The sequence below is a fragment of the Mus musculus genome, chromosome 8 (genome assembly GCF_000001635.26).
Source record: "Mus musculus strain C57BL/6J chromosome 8, GRCm38.p6 C57BL/6J".
NCBI lineage: Eukaryota > Metazoa > Chordata > Mammalia > Rodentia > Muridae > Mus > Mus musculus.
Genome location: NC_000074.6, coordinates 108,579,193 through 108,599,345, shown reverse-complemented (window position 1 = coordinate 108,599,345; position 20,153 = coordinate 108,579,193). Strand labels below are relative to the sequence as shown.

Here is a 20,153-nt window from a genome sequence, read left to right as displayed (position 1 = left end):
CACGTTATTTGGTTACAGTTTCCATATGGCACAAAAAGAGGACTGGGGGAAAAAAAAAAGAACCCCTTCCACTCGGCGCCCCCCTCCCCCCAACCACATATTTAATCCATGCGCTTATGTCAAACTTAATTATGGGACTTCTGGCATAAAATAACAGTCCACATCCTCAGAGAGAAGAACTTAAGAAGTTAATATGTGCGACTGAGTGAAATTGCTCGACCCAATGTTTATGAGTAACTCAAGACCAGTGAAATGTGCCGATATTTTAACCATTTCAGGGCTCAACTTGTGCCAAGCGCCTGTGAAGTAAAGGCAAAAATAATTTTCTTTTCTTTCTCTCTCTCGAGCCACCGTGTATCATATTTCTGGAGACAGAGAGGGCTGGGTAAGGCCATTTTATGGGACTTTCATGAACAGGTTTGTGGAGAGGAAAAAAAAAATCCCCCAACAAAACCAACAAAGTCAGAACAATTATGGAACTTGTCACCATCCTGGGGAACAGGGGTCTGACCAAGGAGCGGCGACTTTAAACCATGTCTGTTCTGAGGAAAATTCTTCCAGTGCTCCTGACTAAGGACAATGGCTCTTGCTTTGGGCTTTTTGCTGAAAAAAAGCCACCCCTTACCCCCCACCCCGACCCCTTTTCTTCTTCAAACTTTTTCAGACATTTCTCTCCATTGATCTCCAGTCTAATGTGAATGGTTTTAAAATGTGGAGATCCACCCAACTCTAACAAGAGACTACACTTCCCACCGCTTGTCTTTAATGAAATAAACATTTGTTTAAACATCCCCCCCCCCCAAATTGTTCCTATTAAGTCTTGCTTCGGGGATTGAGGGATGGCTCAGTGGTCAAAAGCCTTTCCTGTACTTGCCAAGGACCTGATTGGTCTTCAGGGCTCATATGAGGTAGTATCTAACCACCTATCACTCCAGTTCCCAGGGATCCTTTGTCTCTGGGCTCTGGGACATACATGCTCATTCACACATAACACACATACCATTAAAAAAAAAAAGTCTTGTTTATGGCAGAGTTTCTCTATGTAGCACAGGCTGGCCTGGAACACACTATGTAGAATAGACAGAAGTCTGTCAGCCTCCTCGTGCTGGGATGGAAGGTGTGCACCACCACACCCAGTCTGTGTGGTGTTTCAGACCGAAGCCAGGGCTTCACACTGCCAGACAAGCATGCTCCCACCTGAGCTACATCCTGAGCCCCAGCTGACAGAGCTTCCCCCGGAGTTCCACTGTTTTCATTCACACCAGAAACCTCTGCGCTTCCGTTTGCCACATTCGGATCTCACTTCACCCCTTCTGAAGTGTCCAGTGTCTAACTGAGCGCCCGCTCTACAGACTTTCTTTGCCTCGACCTCTTTGACTTTGGGGGTGTCTCCAACACTTATGCTAAGAATGACAGGATGCGGTCACATCTCTCCATCTGCAGCACATTCAGTGACATACACGGCACAGCCTTTCCGAGCAGCCACCTCATTCTCCCTCTCACTCTTTTTAAAAAATGTGGTTTAAAATTATTTATTATTTTACTTATTTTTATGTGTATGGGTATTTAGCCTGTATGTATGACTGTGCACCATGTTCATGGATTGCCCAGAGAGACCAGAAGAGGGTGTTGGATCCTCTGGAGTAACAGATGGTTGTGGGCTGCCATGAGGATGCTGGGAAGCAAATCAGGGGCCTCTGTAAGAGCATCCAGTGCCCTTAACAACAGAGTCATTCCTTAACAACTCCAGCCCCTAAAAAACAAGGTTGTTTTTTTTTTTCCCATGTAGCCCAGGCTGACCCTAAATTTGTGACCCTCCTGCCTCTGCCTCCCTAGCACTGGATTACAGGCATCCATGACCACGACTGAACGTCTCCTGTTTCCACTTCCTCCTTACACTTCTAGGGTGTTTGTAACCTCTACTTAGCTAGTTAGTTAGCTAGTCAGCCTCCCCTTTTGTTATTTGGAAACACTCCCCCGAAAGCTCTCTGTCCCCTCCTTGCTGCTTCCCACTTTACTTATTTATTTTATAATTATTTTCAGAGCTGCTGTCCCCGTTCTACACACTGGACCCTGTCCCCAAGAAGGCTCAATGAAACTATGGTGTTGAAAATGGCAAGATGCCCATGAATGAAGCCAAAGCAGGGTCCGGAGAAGACATGCCAAGAAGAGACATCGGTTTCTCTAATATAGTCTAAGCATTTAGCACATGACACCGTGATAGTGTAATAACCCTGTGAATTTTGCTGGGCATTGGGGATGCAGATGTGGGAATCTTAGATTAGTCAAAATAGTCCTCAGGAGGCAAATGCTGTGCTCTGGGACTCTTCCTATATTCAAGCCCTGAACTGGGAGCATTGTGTATAATAAACATAAGCAAATCGTGCCTTCCTGTGTTGGCTTTGAGGCGATTATGAACATAGAGATCTGAAGGTTATGCCTGCTGACACTTCACGTTTCTTCCTTTTTTTTTTTAACCAGGTTTTTGTAAATTAACTTTTTTTCTTAAAAATTTATTTATTTTATTTATGAATACACTATAGCTGTCTTCAGACACACCAGAAGAGGGCGTCGGATCCCATTACAGATGGTTGTGAGCCACCATGTGGTGGCTGGGAATTGAACTCAGGTCCTCTGGGAGAGCAGTCGGTGACTCTTAACCGATGAGCAGTCTCTCCAGCCCCCCCCCCCCCCCACGACTCTTCAGGTTTCAAAGTGAAATATTTTGGTAGGGCATTCAAGTGCGTGAGCGTGGAGCAGAGAGCCACACTCTAGTCTCCCTTCAGGTCCCTGAGTGGAGCTGGGATTCACTAGGAGCTGGGAGACTCCCTTCCTCACTGAGATTTCAGTCAGGCCCTGTCAGTGCCATCTCTTAAACTGGTTTTTTTTTTTCTCTTCACTGCATTTGACAACTGGTATGTACGTGTTTGCTTCGAGGTTACTCCGGTGAGGTGAGTCTCTCCCCTGATGGCATCCTTTGACACTGTCGGCTTTAGAAAGCAGGGACTATATCTATATTGTGCAATACTCTATGGCCAACCCTAGCAGAGTGCTTGGCACACACTCAGGATCCTGCAACACTTACTGAATAACTGTTAACGTCATAATGTTAACTACAAACATGAAGTCAGCCTATCATTTATTTTTACTTTGGAGTCAGTTATATCACATTTTTTTTTTTTTTTTTTTGACGTCTCTTCCCCTCATGAGTTTCTCCTACGCAGTTTATTACTGAGGTATGTTTGAGATCCCCGTGGCTTCTGGGAAAAAGGGGACAAAAGCGACACTGGTTGCCTCCCAACGTTCTCCAGAACAGCTGGGGACGGGACCAGCGAAAACACAGAAGCACAGCCCGAAGTTGTCAGCTACCAGATGAATCTAGGAGGTGGGACGAGCCGGACATGGGAAGAGACGACCTCAGTTGTCTTCCTGTCCGCACTTCCTGTCTCCCCAGGAAGTGTCTGTCAGAGACTTTCAGGAAAAGGGAGTTGTCATGGGAATCTGGGCAGACTCTTCCCCTTTATGCTGTCCTGGGATAAGTGCCCTTATGGGCCCCGCACGGAAGAGGATCTGAGGTTTCATACACAACATGGAGAATTCAGATCCAACATCTGCAAAGGACTCCACTCTACTTCACATACACAGCAAGGACTCCAACCCAGAATACAGCGAAGCCTTTTCCCAGACTCATTAAAATTTAATCTGCTAAAGCCATTTTCTTGATAATCTGGGAACTCTCTCTTGACTTCGGCAAGTTATAAAGAGCCTCTAAAATAGAGGATGTTATATTTTTACACTGTCATTTTTATGTATTGAAACACACACACACACACACACACACACACACACACACACACACATTTATATATGCACCAAAATAGGACTTTTAAAGGAAAGACTCTAGCAAGCTACAACATAGAACAGAATCCAACCAGGGTATTGTAGGGTCAGGGACAGGCCAGTTGCGATTCCAGTTCTGTGTCTGTGTGGCCTTTATGTCTCAGACAGTGCTTGGTAGGCAGTAAGCGCTCAAACTGTGACCGAGTAAACCTGCGGTTGCTCTGGGTATCCGGTCTGAAGGCAGAGGAACTGGGAGTTTCACAGACAGCAGGGCTGTGAAGAAGCAGCTCGGCTAGGCAGGTACCTGATGCCTAAGTAGATGTGTGTTCCGTGTTTACTCATTCCTAACTGCTGGCAGTTCAGTGCCGGCTGTTGACAGGCCCCAAGGGACATGTTAAACAGCTCTTGACATTTGCATACGAATTGTCTGCTTGTACATTTTACTAACTCTCCTTTATGGGCTCCAGTTTCCTCAAATTCAGATTATAGCACCCCACATCTCGTACAAATATATCCACACTGGATGCTGGTCCTCAGGGTCTGATGGCCAGAATAAGGGGACTCCTCCATAGTCCCCTTATGGTCAGTCAGAACCTCCTTCAGACTCAGGCTGCCTAGGACTCACTGGTTCCCACCCCTCCTCCTCTGCCTGCTGGGTCCTTCAGGAAGAGTGAACTGGTCCATTGACCCCTAAGGAGCAAAAGGGCATGTCCGGGTTTTTCAGAGATCAGGGATTCTCTGAGTGACAGACACTGGCCCAAGGTTTGAACATAGGTTTTTGAGTCCTGCTGTCCTGCTGTGCAGAATAAGCCTTACCTCCTTACTTTTTGTCTGTGAGGGCTGGTTCGCAGTCTTCCTTCTCCCTGCCCTCCTCCTCCCTACCCTCCTTGAACGAGCACTGGGTCCATCCTCTTCCCATGTCTTGGAAGAGATCCGTCTCCTTTGACAGACTCAAGACTCCAGGCCGAACTTTCCCATGCCACCGTCCCTCAAAATAGCCCGTGTGTGCTGTATTTATAGCTGTGTGAGACTCTAATGGGCCAATTTGTTTGAATTTCCACTGCTTTTGTATTGAACTTACCCCTCACCCGTGGGTCCTCTCTTCAGGCCTTTATTGATGGGGTGTGTTAGGGTGGCAAGGGCCATGTTCAAGATGGTAGCTGTATAGAGCTCGGGGCTGCTTTGCATATTTACTGCTCTCTAAGGCGGTTTTTTTTTTCTTTCCTTTTTCCCTTTTTCTCTTTCTTTCTTTCTTTCTTACTTTTTTTTTTGGAGCAAGAGAGAGAGAGAAAGACACAGAGAAAGAGGTTTCTGTAAGTAGCCCGGACAATGAGAACAAGACCGGCTGTATGCCGAGCTCGGGACCCTGGCCAAAACACATATCATTAGCTTGGACCAGCTATAAGCAAGGAAATGAGAAACATATGTTGGAGGGAAAGGTTAGGAGTGAAGGACTATGGGTCAATGACAGTCGCCCTAAAACTTTTCCCTTGTTCTTCAGCTGTGGCCTGGCGGTGTCAAATGTCATTTGGACTGCCTTGATTTCTCATGGCGGGGCCTGCCCCGTACTTCTTCTCTCTCCTTTTTCTTTCTTCTGCCCTCTTTCCTCTCCCCGTTGCTTCTTCCTGGGACTTTTTTTGAGGTGTTGTTGTTGTTTAAAACACAATAGACAGAGAAGTGTGTGTGTGTGTGTGTGTGTGTGTGTGTGTGTGTGTGTGTGCCCACAATATTTTTCTCAGTTCTGGGAAAGTGACAACCTCATGTCCCCATGATGCTGTCTAGAACTCCTCGCTTGCTCTGAAGTCGCCCTGTCACTGTCTGCTTAGCATTTGGGCTCCATTGATTCTTTTTTAGGGAAAAAGTTGGGGGAGGCTTTTAGGGTCGTTCTCGATGTTTCTTTCTTAAATATAATTAGATGCGCCTCATTACCTCCGCCGAAGGACTTTTGTGCTTTCCGAGCTATGTCTCCTGAGATCTCTGACGGGCTGCAGCTTGTTGTATTCTCCTTGCATTTGATCATATTAGCAGTTTTTTTTTTCTTCCCTGCTCTCTTCCTCTTGACACATTTGTACTCTGTGTTTGCTCTCCCTCAGATATCTGGAGTTGATTTTGCTGGTTTGAAAAGCCACACCCGGGGCGTGTGTTTGGGGCCTCCATTGATGAAGAGTCTGCATCTGCAGACTCTTCACATTTTCCCTTAAAGTCCCCTCCTCCCCCTCTGGACACTTTGTTAACAAGGCTGTACTCTAGTGTGCTCCAGGGTCAAGACCTCTGGTTCTCTGTAAAACCCAGACAAACAACTATATCACATGAAACTCGGAGACAGTCCCTAGGGAACATGCTCTGGCTACCGTTCTGAAGCTAAACCACAGAGTCCCAGACAACACGCCAGGCACACAAGTACAGGTTTGGCCAAAGTCACAACATGGCTACCAATGTAGCCACCTGTGCCCAGAACGATGCAGCCCTGGAAGTGGGAGCACACGGCCGTCAGACATCTGAGTAGAGAGGGAAACCAAGAGGCCCCCATGATAGCTCCCCATGGTCTTCATTCCAGCAAGATTCGGGAATGGTGTTGGGGCGGGGGAGGGGGTGGGGGAGGACACTTAAAATAATTGAAGCATCCAGTCCTTGTTTATTTATTTTGCTTCCTTCTTTGGGCCTTCCTCTGAAAAGAAACTTTGCTCAGAGTTTCCAGGATGCAAAAATTCTTGAGAGTGCGAGCGTCTTCTAGACCTTCTGCAGGGTTGAGGACTGCCTTTGAGGCTAGTTGGGCCTGTCTCTCTCAGGTGAGCGGTGCTCACGTATTTGATATGTTCACATGTGTGAAGGAATGTGTTCCATCTCCCCCTTTCCTTTATTTCAACACAGGGTCTTGTTAAATAGCCAAAGCTCTTCTAGAACTTGCTATGTAGCTCAGGTTGGTTTCACCTTGAACTCTTGACCTTCCTGACTCTGTCTCCATGCTGGGATGATGTCATCCTCAACTCTGTATTTCCCCCTCTAGTTGCAGTTTCTGGATAGTAGTTCTCTCTTCCTTAGACCACATGGGGGACGATGGCTTGATTGTTTTATTGGTTACTGGATCAGGTAGTGTGCGAGCGCGCACGTGTGCGTGAGTGTGTGTGAAGAACATTCCTGATTAATGTGGAAGCATACAGGGGAATGAAAGACAGCCATAGGCAGCAGCAGGTTCTTAAGTCAGACTGGATGAGGCAGGCTGCTGGTGAACATATCGGAAAACCCTCTCATTTCAGGGACTCTTGTTTCTCAACCCTCACTTCCCTTTCTTGAGCGGTAGAAATGACCAGGGGGGTCAGGTTAGAGTCTATGTGCTTTGTTTGTGTGTCCTCACTCTTCAGCCATCTCTTATCTCTCAACGAAGTCAAAATATGCTCCTGTTTCCCACCATTGCTTCTGCTTGAAACTTCTGGGCCCAATCACAAAACCTCTTTCTGGCAACCTACCAGAGCTTCTCCATGGCTCTCCATTATCTCCTGGACCCTGCTGCAGTCTGCTCATCAATGGCAGCCACAGGGGTCCTTAAAAAGTCCACATTAGACTAAGCCTAGCTCACCACTGAAAGCCACGCGGGTCCCTGCCTGCTTGTCCTCCTTGATCTCCATCTCTCCGTTGTCCTTGCTACACCAGCCCTGCTGGCCTCATTTTCTTCACCAGCAAAGTGGGAGAATAACAATGCCTTCTGCAGGGGTGGGAGGGGTGAATGCATAAACACACACACACACACACACACACACACACACACACACACACACACACAAAACCTGTGCCTAGCATCTCCTCAGAGACACTGCTCCACAAACAGAAGTGCCATTAACATTTGCCAATCTGAATTCGCCAAGGACTTTCCTCATTCAAGGCCTTCAGAAAGCCCTCTGACAATTCTCTCTTTCTCTTTGTACAGCTAACTGCTCCTTATCTCTCAAGTTCAAGTTTAAATGTTAACCTTTTCCAAGTCTTCTCTGACTAGCCCATTCATACAAGCTTAATCCTTGTTCCCATTGTTTCCTCCCAAAGCACCCAATTGGTTTCCACCTTGGGACTTTTTTCTACCTTGTGACTACATAGTGTTTGTTTACCTGGGAGCAGGTCTATATTTAATATCCTTATCTAGTACAGAAATATTTGTGGAGTGAATGCATAGATGAGAGAGCCTCGTGCCTTTCATCTTCCAACATCAAAGCCAACTTCCTTATCTCATGCATCACAATGTTCTTGCCAAGTCCAGTATTCATCCGTCCTCCCATCCTTTGGCCATTGCTGACCTGCTAACGGCAGTGAGATCGGCAGAGGAACATCTCTAAACCACCCGGTCCTGCGCCCATTACTCTCCCTCTTGTCTGCTCTTCTCTCTGGCTCCTGGACCAGTTCCTCCTTTGAGAGCCTCACACTTTCCTTTATATGTAAATGATAAATAATAGAATATGGAATATGCTTGAGTGCGGCCAATGACTAATAACTCCTCATCTGCCAAGTTAGAAGAGTTTGGGAATAAATTAACTCGTCCTCTACCATTAAGAGATCAATGCCTAGGCAATTAGTCCAGGAATAGCCAAGAACAGGTATGTCACACACCTACCTGAGAGACTCAAGGGATGGAGGAAGTCAGGCAGAAGTGAAATCCTGTGTAAACAGAGGGTTCTCTTGAAGCTCTGTCACGTGAGCTAAGAAGGGATGACCTGACCCAGCCCATGAATCCCTCCTTCACGCTTGCTTTCTCCCCTTCTCTCTTGCTCATGGCCAAGAACACCAAGATGGAAAATGACTTCGACTGAATTTTTTATTATTTATTGATTGATAGCCTGTAGTTCGTTCTCTCTCCCTTCTCGAGCCTCCGTGCACTTTGCTAATTACTTCTCTGGAAGCTATCTCACTTTCCACTCCGCAGCAGGTTTCCACCTTTGGGAAGGAATGTGGTAATGTGACGGACTGTAGGCCAGACAATAGCTAAGCACCAAGAAACGTCTTACTGAAAGGATGGGCCCACCCTATCCACAGTCATCTTATGCCCCATGAAGGCAATGATGTCATAATGAGAAATGGCATTGGTCATCCATCTAAGCCTTCTCCTTTCACAGATACAGCATACAGATAAATGCCTTTTGTCATTCATTTTGGGTTCAACTAAGACTCATAACATCAAATGACTCAGTCTCTCTCATTTGCACATTCAAGGCTCTCTGACACCATTGTGTGATCAGCAGACAGAACCTGGACCTCCCATAGATGAAAATGTTCAGCGATTTGTGTTATTAGGAGTAGTCCAAATATTAATTTGTCTAAGATGGAGACAATAAAGGCCTCTTCCATTATATATAAGAAAACTCCACTCGTTTGGAGAGGCTTGAATGGGTAACATCTCATTGAGATTCACTGACATGAACTATCTAGAATTTTATGGTGAGGGCTTGAGGGAAGAAAAGATAATGCTGATGCTGATGTCTCCTCTATTAGGTTGGTAGATTCCTTAAAAACCAGCTGGGGAGCTGACTCAGTAATTAAATGCCTGTCAATCAAACTTGAGGCTTGGATCTCATAACTCATGCAATGGGCATGGCAACATACCTGTAATTCCAGCCCACGTATTCATCGTCACTGCACTTAAATCTAGAGCAACAAAGTTGATGGTGTTAAACTGGAATCAATGGGGGAAGCCAAGTTCTACCTAACTCAAGTAGTAAACTGAATGCTGACTGTCTACTAGGCAAAAGAAGTGAGAAAGGCATGGGTCTTGTTTGCAAGGGTTTTGCTCCCCCCACCTCTATTTTTCATATGCAGTGTGTGTGTGTGTGTGTGTGTGTGTGTGTGCATGTGGGCACATGTGTGTGTAGATGTGCATTCACACAGTTGCACAAGCATGTGAAGGCCTGTGAATGATGATAGCAGAAATCATCCTCCATTAATCTTCCACCTATCCATTGAGGCAGACCCTCTCAAGTAAAACCAGAGCTTACTGATATGATTAGTCTTGCCTGCCATCTGACCTTGGCGATTCTCCCATCTCTGCCTTTGTGGGCTGGAATTAGAGGTACCCTGGCATGCCCATTACATGAGTTCTGAGATTCAAACTCTGGTCCTCAAGTTTGATTGACAGGTACTTGACTACTGAGCCATCTCCCCAGCTTGTTTTTAAGGAATCTACCAACAAATAGAGGAGACATACATAGAAATGTCCATGTGAAGCAGTCCTAGTTAAAATGTCATGGAAATCATGTTGGCTATGAGTTACAGAGGCACAAATGAAGAAGCCCTGCTCTGGATAAGGGATGCCTGGAACAGCCTTTAGAGAAAGACTCATCAGCCTACTTCCCCACTTATACCAGGTCTCCTCTCCTCTCCTCTCCTCTCCTCTCCTCTCCTCTCCTCTCCTCTCCTCTCCTCTCCTCTCCTCTTCTTTTCTTTTCTTTCCTTTTCTTTTCTTGAGACAGGGTTTTTCTGTATTATAGTTCTGGCTGGAACTTGCTCAGTAGACCAGGCTGGCCTCAAACTCACAAAGGTGCATCTACCTCTGCTTCCCAAGTTCTAGGATCAAAGGTGTGTACCACTATGATCATTGAAAAACTTCTAAATGTATAGAATGTCAAGAAGAATCTATACACTGATAGCTTCTTCCAAGTGACATTCCAGTCTGAATGGAGTCTACCTTCTCTTTTCCAGTGCCTCTTCTCAAACACTCCTTGGCCATTTTTTTTTTAATAAATTTCAGATCTAGCATAACAACCAAGTCCAAAAACTCATTTATCCCCAAATCCTTCTCTTCTGGGGCATTGTTCTCTTGATAGACTTCCAAACTTGTCATGTTTATCCTTAAATATAATATTGAAAGTTTAATACAATATTTTCTATGTATGTTGATTACTGAGTTTGTTTTCCCCTTACTGTCTATTGGGCCATATGTTCCCCCTGCCCCTCCCCCCCGTTCTGTACTTAGTTGAGCTTCTGTGATTTGAAGCACTCTTCTATAGGGATACAACCACGAAAAAAAAAATTCAACAAAAGACAAGTCTTATTAGATGATTGCTATAGGGAACTGTACTCATGAACATAACCTAAAATTTCATTAATATTTTTTAGTCTCCTATTACACAGCAGTTATGGAACCAAGAGCTTCCAGTATCTAGCTACTCCTTTTAGTTATAGACCACCTATAAATGACACAGCTCACTCAAGATGCCACCATGGGGCATGCCAAGGCAACCACCCAGCTCTATGACTAACGAATCCTCATTCCTTTATTTCCATCATCAAACAGATCATGAACACTTATGGTTAGATGAGATATTAAAGTCTGGGTGCTACGAAGCCCAAAGAATGATAGCAGTTTACTAGGAAACACAATAAATATGTACATTGATTAAAAAGTAGGACTGAGCCAGGTGTGGTGGCACATCTAAATCCCAGCACTTAGGAGGCAGAGGCAGGAAGATCTCTGTGAGTTTGAGACCAGTCTGGTCTACAGAGGGAGATCTGAGACAGTGGGTGCTACATATGGTAACTCTGTCTCAAATAAACAAAGAAAAAAAATGTAGACCTTGTAAAAACCTATGTCTGAGAAGGAAGGTCTCTTTGCTTAGGTCAGATAAACTAAACCTGTGGAGCCAGTCTCCAAGCTGTCTCTGGCCTAGGGAGAATAGCAGTATCCTTTAAAAACCATCTTGGATGTCTCTTGTCTTAAAATCCACTGGGTCTTATTGTTCTGTGGTTTGTCTGCTCTGTCTTTGGCAAAGTCAGGATAGGATTGTGCTGTGATTGGCTAGAGCACTCTGCGCTTTGGAAGGAGAAACCCACTGACCCCTGACCACAGCCTGGTATACTGAGGGTGTAAGAGGTAGCCCAATTACCTAAGAGGACTGAGAAAAATCAAACAGAGGTAGGACATGATACGGGGAAATCTCACACAGCAGGTCCAGCATTAGGGCTGAGGCTTAAATTACCACCACGTCAATAGAAGGTGATAAATCAAGGGAGATATTTACTGATTAAAATTACAGACTCCTACGGGAAACTGTATAAACAGATTGAAGAACAAACCCCACAGGGACTGAGTTCAGGCAAATTCATCCTGTCTTTGGCCACTTATTTCTGCTTCTAGCTAACTCTTGGGCCCTGGGGGTCACCAAGAGAATACTTTGCTCCATAAATCTCAGACTTGCTACATATGGATCCAAGTGACGTATAGGGAACCATCAAACCATTAAACATTTGGGAAGAGACTTGGGACTCGGCGCCATTCACAAGGACCCTCTTACTTCATTTATCCTGTCTTAGTCTCAAGTCTGGTCTGAAGTCAACAGATGGAACTAGAATGCCTGCTCTGCATATGTTGTTTGCTGACAGAGGCTCCAAGCTTATAGATGTTGAAGGTTGGTGGAAGAACCATGTCTGGCCCTGATGCTCACCCCGATACAAGGTTGGCAACTTGTAATGATCACCAGTTTGGGGTGCTCATGTTGGCATTCCCAGGGGACCCAAAGCTTTGCTCTTTTATCCTGATTTCTCCAAGTTCATTGCATGGTTACTATTATTTTGCTTCTTAAATCCTTCATATGTATGTGTGTGTTGTGTGTTGTGTTGTGTGTGTGTGTTGTGTTGTGTGTATGTTGTGTGTGTTGTGTTGTGTGTATGTTGTGTGTGTTGTGTTGTGTGTGTGTTGTGTGTGTGTGTCGGTGTTCACAGGCCACAGCTTGCATGTGGAAGTCAGAGGATAACTTGCAGGAGTCAGTTCTCTCCTTCCTCTATCCTTGTCCAGAGGACTGAACTCCAGTTGTTGGGCATCTGCTCAGTTATCTGCTGAGCTACCCAGGTCTTATCTTACTTCTTTAGATCATTCTTGAATCACAGAGATATGTGATCATGTCAGTTGCTTTTCTCACTGCTGAGAGCCTTTGGTGGAAGCAAGTCAAGGTGGGAAGGATTTATTTTGGCTCACAGTTCAGAGGGTGTGGTCTTTACCATGGCAGGGAAGGCAAGGCAGATGAGGCAGCAGGAACCTGTGGCATGACTTGCTGACATCGCAGAGGATCAGGAAACAGTGCTCCAGGCAGGAAGTGGAAGCAAGTGTCTTCAAGATTCATCCCCAGCAACCTCCCTCTGCTAGCTAGTCCATAGTCCTAGAGGTTTTTACAATCTTCCAAAACAGTGCTACCCATTGGGGACCAAGAGTTCAAAACAATGAGTGTGAAAGGGAGATTTCATATTTGAATTACAACAATGGGTGTATATGACCAGAGTACAGTATATACATCCATGAATGGAAATATCATATTGAAAATTGTTAGTGTATACAATTAATATATACTAATAAGAAAAGAAACGAAAAAATAAATGGCTTCTGAAAGGTCCCATTGGGGTTGGAGATGCAAGGGTGTCCTATTTTGCAGTCTCCCATAAATTTCCTTTTGCCATTACTGGCTGAACAAGTAGGACTATCTCCCTGAGCTGCTCTGATCTGCTAAGGGGCAGCATGAGCTTCCATGTGATGGACAGGGGAAGCCCACAGGAGGCTGTGTAACATCATCTCTGGCTCCATTATCTCGGAATGGTCTTGAGGTCAAGTTCTGCCCTTGTAACCTACAGTGCTTTTCTTTCCTTTCATGCCTTTGACTGTGGGTATGCAACACTCACTCAGAGAGCATCAGGCGAAACCATTGTGTGACAAATGGGTTTCATGACAAACAGGGGCAGGGAGGACCATTTATGGGATGCCTGTTGATAGGAGATGAGTGTTGGGGATATGGTTTCTGGGAGGCCTCTGTGTGTGGTGGGACCTTTCGTCATCTGTGTGAAGCTGCTGAGAGTGTTAACTTTGGGCTGAAAACAGCCCACATCCAAACACTCCATGTGTGCAGACATAGCTTAGGTGCCACCCAAGGCACACGTGGTGTTTCCTTCCCATGAGGCCATGTGCTTTTGTCAAGCTAGAGTCAGGATGTCCTCATCCTGTCTCTCTGGGGCTCGATGTCTGCTTCTTGGTGTTGCTGAGATCTGGATCGATCTGGATGAGTTTTGAGCAACACTGACCTTGTCCTCAGAGCTGGGAAAAAAGAAGAAGGGGTGCAAAGGACCTCGACAAGAGCATCTAGACCACTGATTCTCAGCCTGAGGGTTACAAACCCTTTTGGGGGGGGTATCAATTAACCCTTTCACAGGGGTTACCTAAGACCACTGGAAAACACAGATATTTCCATTATGACTCACAACAGTAGCAACCTGACTGTTATGTTGTAACAATGAAAATATCTTAATGGAATCACTACAACGTGAGGAACTGTATTAAAGGGTCTCAGCAGTAGGAAGGTTGAGAACCACCAATGTAGATACTCTGACTTGGCCTTAGAAGACGCTGCGGCGGCTGCCTCATTACCCTGGCCTGCTTCCCTGTTCTTAAAGATTTCAGAGTTGAGTTACTGTGAGCAGTTGCTCGCTCAGTCACGCTTTTGGGTGAATTCCCTGTCTGGGAACGTCTCTGAGCCTGTCTCTTTCCATCTGTCCAGAGGTCGCGGCGTTGACAAGGTAGAAGTCACAATGCTTTCAGTTCTGGAAAATCCTGAATTGTCTGTCCCTTTACTGTTTGTTTTTGGAAGTTGTGTTCAGAGCTGCTGAGCTGGGCTCCTCTGTCCCTCAGAACTTGTTCTGACTGGCTTCCAGGGCATGCTTATTCCCCCACCCCCCACCCCCACCCCCAGAAGCACACAGTGGTGATTGGCTAGCACTGACTAGGCGTTTCTTCATCAGTTCACAGGGCGCTACAATCTTGTGTTGCTGCTCTGTCACTCTTTGATACGGTGACCCGGAGCCCTTTAAATGAAAAGCAGTTGCAGAATCGGCAGCAATTTCAAACTTCTGCCAGAACACGCGTCTATAGGGAGCTGGACCTTGGGGATGAGGCCATGTGTCTGGGAAGAGGCCTGGTTTGTGTCCTTGGCTTTGACCACTCTCAGTCTGAAGGCCTTGGCTTCTTGTCTTCCGCAGTAGAACATAGATTCTTTAAGGGGTGGCCAAGCCTTCCTTTAGACTTGACCTGTGCCTTGTTCCATCTGACACGGGAGGGTTTTCCTTTCACCAACTGGTATTTTTATAACCTTTGCCGGGCCAGGCCTAGAAGCAGAGGCCCAAAGTTCCATTTTCAGAGTGACTGAAGGTCAATACCTTGGCAGTGAGGAGCAGCAGCCGTGTAGCTACCAGCAAGGCCTTCACAGATGACAAGAATCCACACTCGGAAAGCTAAGCATAAACAGAAGACACCCAGCAACACACACATACCTTGGCTGTCAACTGCAAGAGAAGGTTGTAGGACCGGAAACATTGACAATGAAATGAAGAATTGAAGGTGAGCCAGTAAAATTCCTGTGTTTATGACCTGCTTTCTTTGAAACCAAGAGGTTCCATGCTGACCCTTGCCCCCAAGGTGTGTGAGTGTGTGTGAGTGTGTGTGTGTGTGTGTGTGTGTGTGGGTGGGTGGGTGTGTGTGGTAGTCAAATGGGCTTAGTCAGAGGGTAGAGTAGGTGCTAAGCCTACAGTGGGGGGTGATGGCTCATTTTCATGAGAAAAGTCTTCCTTCAAATATTTTCCCTGGCATTCCAGGGTGGGTTTTATTTTTCCTTATCCTTCTGGAACATTCTAAACTATCTAGTATCTGTAACTAAAATATAAAATCCATCTGTGAGCGTGAGGAAAGGAGGAGGATTTAATATCTGTGAAATCGTGTTTGGGAGGAAAAAGACTTTAAACTTGAATCTAAAAAAAAAAAAAGTAGAAATAAAAAATACCGTATCTCATTCCTTAATCAAATTCAGAGCGATATTCAACAAGTTTATACTGCCAAGTGTTGATTGATTATCTCCTACCTGTGCTATCAGGAAACAGAGTTGGCAAGCTCAGAGAGTTTACAGAAAACATTGGAAGCAATGCTAAGGCATTCGTGCCATCTCTTACAGTGGATTTTTATAAGAAGAGATGACTTGAGCCGAATTATGCTTCAGAAGGGACATCTATGAGCAACACTGAGGGCACACTGACAGATGGGCTCCTCCCCGTCTTCCTGTTGCTCCTCCCCATCTTCTTATTGCTCCTCCCCTTCTTCCTGTTGCTCCTCCTCCTCCTATACTTGCCATCTCCTCTTCCTCCTCATTTTCCGTTTTTCCTTAGGACAACTTCCTAGACTACAAGATGTGGACAATGTGATCTGCTTAGAGAGTTATTGTAGGATTTCCTGGAATGATATAAAATTGCTCAGTGGAGTACTAGGCATACAACAGGTGCTCAACAAATGCTTTGTGGATAAACAAGCAATTCTCTAGTTTCCAGATAAAGCTTTCTTTTCTTTTCTTTTCTTTTCTTTTCTTTTCTTTTCTTTTCTTTTCTTTTCTTTTCTTTTCTTTTCCTTTCCTTTCCTTTCCTTTCCTTTCTTTTTTCTTTTCTTTTCATTCTTTTCTTTTCTCTCTCTTTTTTCTCCCCTTCCTTCCTTCCTTCCTTCCTTCCTTCCTTCCTTCCTTCCTTCCTTCCTTCCTTCCTTCCTTCCTTCCTTCCTTCCCTCCCTCCCTCCTTCCTTCCTTCCTTTCTCATTTAGAAAAAAAAACACCCAGCCAGGTGGTGGTGGTGCAGGTGCATGCCTTTAGTCCCAGCATTTGGGGAGGCAGAGGCAGGTGGATTTTTTTAGTTCGAGGCCAGCCTGGTCTACAAAGTGAGTTGAGTTCTAGGACAGCCAGGGCTATACAGAGAAACCTTGTCTCAAAACAAACAAACAAACAAACAAACAAGAAAGAAAGAAAGAGAAAAGGAAAAGGAAAAGGAAAAAAAAAAAAGAAAAACCACCCGACTGTTGAACATTTATCCATCACAGGACTTCGCTTTGTCCTCCTGAAGAAGAGAGCTCTTTATGTGGGCCCCTCTTTGATGTTTCATGCAGACTATGCTTTAAAAAAACACTCATTTCCTCCACTGATAAGCTGTTGCATTAAAAAGAAGAAACAAAAAACCACCCCCAAAAACACAGGGGCTGGGAAGGTGGCTCAGAAGATAACAGAGCATTCTGCACATGCATGAAGAATGGAATCCAAGCCCCCAGCATCCACTTAAAAAGCTGGAGATGACCACATGTGCGTGTAACTTGGGTGTGGTGGAGGCAAGGGGATTACTGGATCTGGCTGGTTGTGAGAGACCTGGTCTCAAAAGAATAAGATGTAGAGAAACAGTAGAACAAATGGTATCTTCTGGGTGTACGAACACACACACACCCACACATACACACAAACACACAAACACCAACCAATACTTCTGCCCACATTTAAAAGCCGGAGCAAGAGAAACAATGTCCATTATTTTATCTTCAAGCCTTTACTGTGTAGGTATGAAATGGAAACTCAGAGATAGCTACACAATTTCTATCTGTAAGCACTCCATTCTCAGTCCCCAGCGTGGGAGCCATCTCTCTAATAAATATAGATACATTCATTGGAGGCTGGACACTATTTCAGGTCTCAGAAGTTCTGTGGGAGGGAATGTGCTCCCAGCTCTTAGGTCTACAAGGCTGACCCCTTCCAGATCTTTGCCTGGTTTGGAAAGACCTGAGAAACAAATCAAATCAAATCAAATCAGGCCTCAAGCAGCACTCTTGGGACAGATGTGGAGGGACGGACGATTGCGTGTGAAAATTACACACTCAGCGGGAAACATATTTGTCTCCAAACATTAGATTAGAAACTTCTCCGAGTGACAGCATTTCTTCCTTTCTTGCCTTCATTTCTAGTTCATTCTTATCTGACTCCTGTCAGCTCTCAAACTGACATTTTCCTCTTCTGATCTTTTCTCAGATAGTAAGGAGGAATTTTTTTTTTCTCCCTCCATTGGCTTGATACAAATAGCAGTTCAGCCTACAGAGAAGGGCCGGGGAGAGTTTGGAGTCCTAATCCCTGACCCCTGCCCTCTTCTAACTAGCTATTGACATTGAACTTATTCCCCCCCCACCCCCACCCCCCAAAAAAGAAAAAAAAACCAAAAAATAAAAACAAAACCACCCGCTTGCCACTTGCCATGCTGGGATGAGATAATATTTTAGAGGGCAGGAGAAAAGGGCCCTCTAAAGGAAGGGAGCGTGGGGGATGGGAAGGGCTGTAGTAGGGGGCATGGGGGCTGGGAGACTTCTGAAAAGAATGCAACCTTCAGGCTTTTAAAAGTTCAGCTTTGCTGATATGATCTAGCAAGGAAAAGGCTACTGTGATCTGTGATGGCTTACCCCTGTCATTCCAGCACTCAGAAAGCTGAGGCAGGAGGATCTCAGGTTTGAGGCAAGCCTGGGATGTTTAGTGAGACCCTGTCTCAAAACAACGATAATTACAACAGTATTGAGACAGACATCATGTTTCAGGTCAGGATTGAGTGGGTGGTCCTATTTAGGTGATAGATGTTTGTCCTTTTGGGGTGTGAATGTCGAATTGTGATGTCTTCATGATGCTGTGGTACCCATGTGACATGATGTGTGAGAGAGAAGCTTTACAATGTCTGGGTTGGTGTGTTGGTGTGTGTGTGTGTGTGTGTGTGTGTGTGTGTGTGTGTGTGTGTAGGATACTGGACCTGGAATGTAAGATTTATTTAGGTTAAAAATGAATTCTGAAACACCCATATTCTCTCTTTCTCACTCATGGCTATTTATAGAGAGGCCACTGTCTGGATTCTTCCAGAAGGCAGTAGGCTAAAATGCTTAACAGGAAAGGATGAAGACACTCTTGGATGTCTCTACCTTCTAGACAGTTCCTTCTTGTATAAGACTTGGGAAGTTCATACCAAGAGCTAGTGAGCAGCCTGGGGAATTTGAATCGCATGATCATTGTTCACTGTGGTGGGCAGAAATTTCACTTTCTGTTTCACGTGTTCACTGGCTGAGACACTTGAAATGAGGCCTGAGGTACCATCAACACATGGGCTACAGGGAACCGGCCTGCACTGGGTCCTAGAAGATGATGTAGAAGACTTTACTAAGGTCTTTTCCATCTTTCATTTTCAAGGTTCTAAACATGTTGGCTGTCTATATGGCATTGGATTGCCTTTTCAGGCATATGGGTTGCTTTTGAAAGTACTCAGTAGAGAGATTTGGCTTCTCGTCGCCATAACTCCATGAGCCACACTTGAGACTACCTGAGAGCTACACTTCCATATTTCTTTCCACTACCTTGTGGCAGAGTGGGAAGTTACACACTGCCTTGCGCTGTCTTTCAGAGCGCAGTAACTAAGCACCGTGGTCTCTATGCCCTGGGACTCTTGCCGTCCTACCTGGTAACACACAAGGACTAGCAAAGGAGGCCTGGAAGGGTGGGCATTAAGTGGTTCACTACTGTCTTTGGGTTTAGCGCTGAGCTTTTCCTGGAAGGGTCCACTTGCTTTCTTAGCAGAGACGGTAGGTATGAAGGCCCCAGCCAGACAAGAATCTAAGGTCGGGGGGATAAGACTTCCCCTCAATACTGCCTCCCTGGACCCGATAGGAAGTCGCCGATGTGCCTGGGATGGTGTGATCTCCTACTCCACAGCTGGCAAACCCATTTGGGAAAGGACTGTTTTTGGGGAAGAAGACTGGCTGCTTCTTCTGTTGGTAATTGTTCCCACTGGCTTTCATCATGTCCCGCTCCCAGGACGACACAAGGAAACAATTACTGACAATAAAAAGAGACAGGGCTAAGCTCGAGGAGAGGGGAAGGGTCCTGGGGATTTCCAAGTTTTCTCTGCGCTCGGACACGGAGTGTTTCCCACCATCCCCGGGTGTGGAAATGAGAACGACGTCAGCTTTTCCGCCCATAAAACAGGGATCTTAATTATTGCTTGTTTCACAGAAAATGCTAGAAGGATGAATTAGCTGAGACTTTTTTTTTTTTAATATAGCACTATGGAAAGGAGCTCTATGTTGTAACTGTGAAGGATCTTTTGGGATGGTAAAAGGTACCTAAAAAGCATTTGAAACAGCTAGAAAAGATCTTGTGATTCTTGATGTTCCAAGATTAATATAATGGATCTTTCTCTGTCTCTCTCTCTCTCCCCCTCTCTTTGTCTCTTTGTCTCTCTGTCTCTCTCTATTTCTCTCTCTCTCCCCCCTCCCTTCTCTCTTTGTGGTATATGGACATGTTCATAGTTTGTTTTTTTTTTTTTTGAGATAGAGTCTCTCACTGAACCTCAACTGAAGAAATATTTCAATCAGATTGGCCTGTAGGCAACTTCCTCAGTGAATGACAGACGTGGGAGGGCCCAGTCCACTATGGCAGCGACATCTATGGGGAAAATGGTCCTGCCCTGTATAAAAAAGCAGG

At 45.3% G+C, this 20,153-nt stretch overlaps 1 protein-coding gene and 1 long non-coding RNA gene across 2 annotated transcripts in view; one reads left to right on the top strand and one right to left on the bottom strand.

Moving 5' to 3' along the window:
• Window positions 1-20,153, bottom strand: part of Zfhx3 (zinc finger homeobox 3) — a 682,326-nt gene that overhangs the window by 362,291 nt on the left and 299,882 nt on the right. The gene's annotated exons all lie outside the window — the stretch shown is intronic.
• Lncbate1 (brown adipose tissue enriched long non-coding RNA 1) overlaps window positions 14,669-20,153 on the top strand; it is a 31,426-nt gene continuing 25,941 nt past the window's right edge. Inside the window, exon 1 of the long non-coding RNA NR_077224.1 lies at window positions 14,669-15,190. This is a non-coding gene — a long non-coding RNA (brown adipose tissue enriched long non-coding RNA 1). The remainder of the gene's footprint in view (window positions 15,191-20,153) is intronic.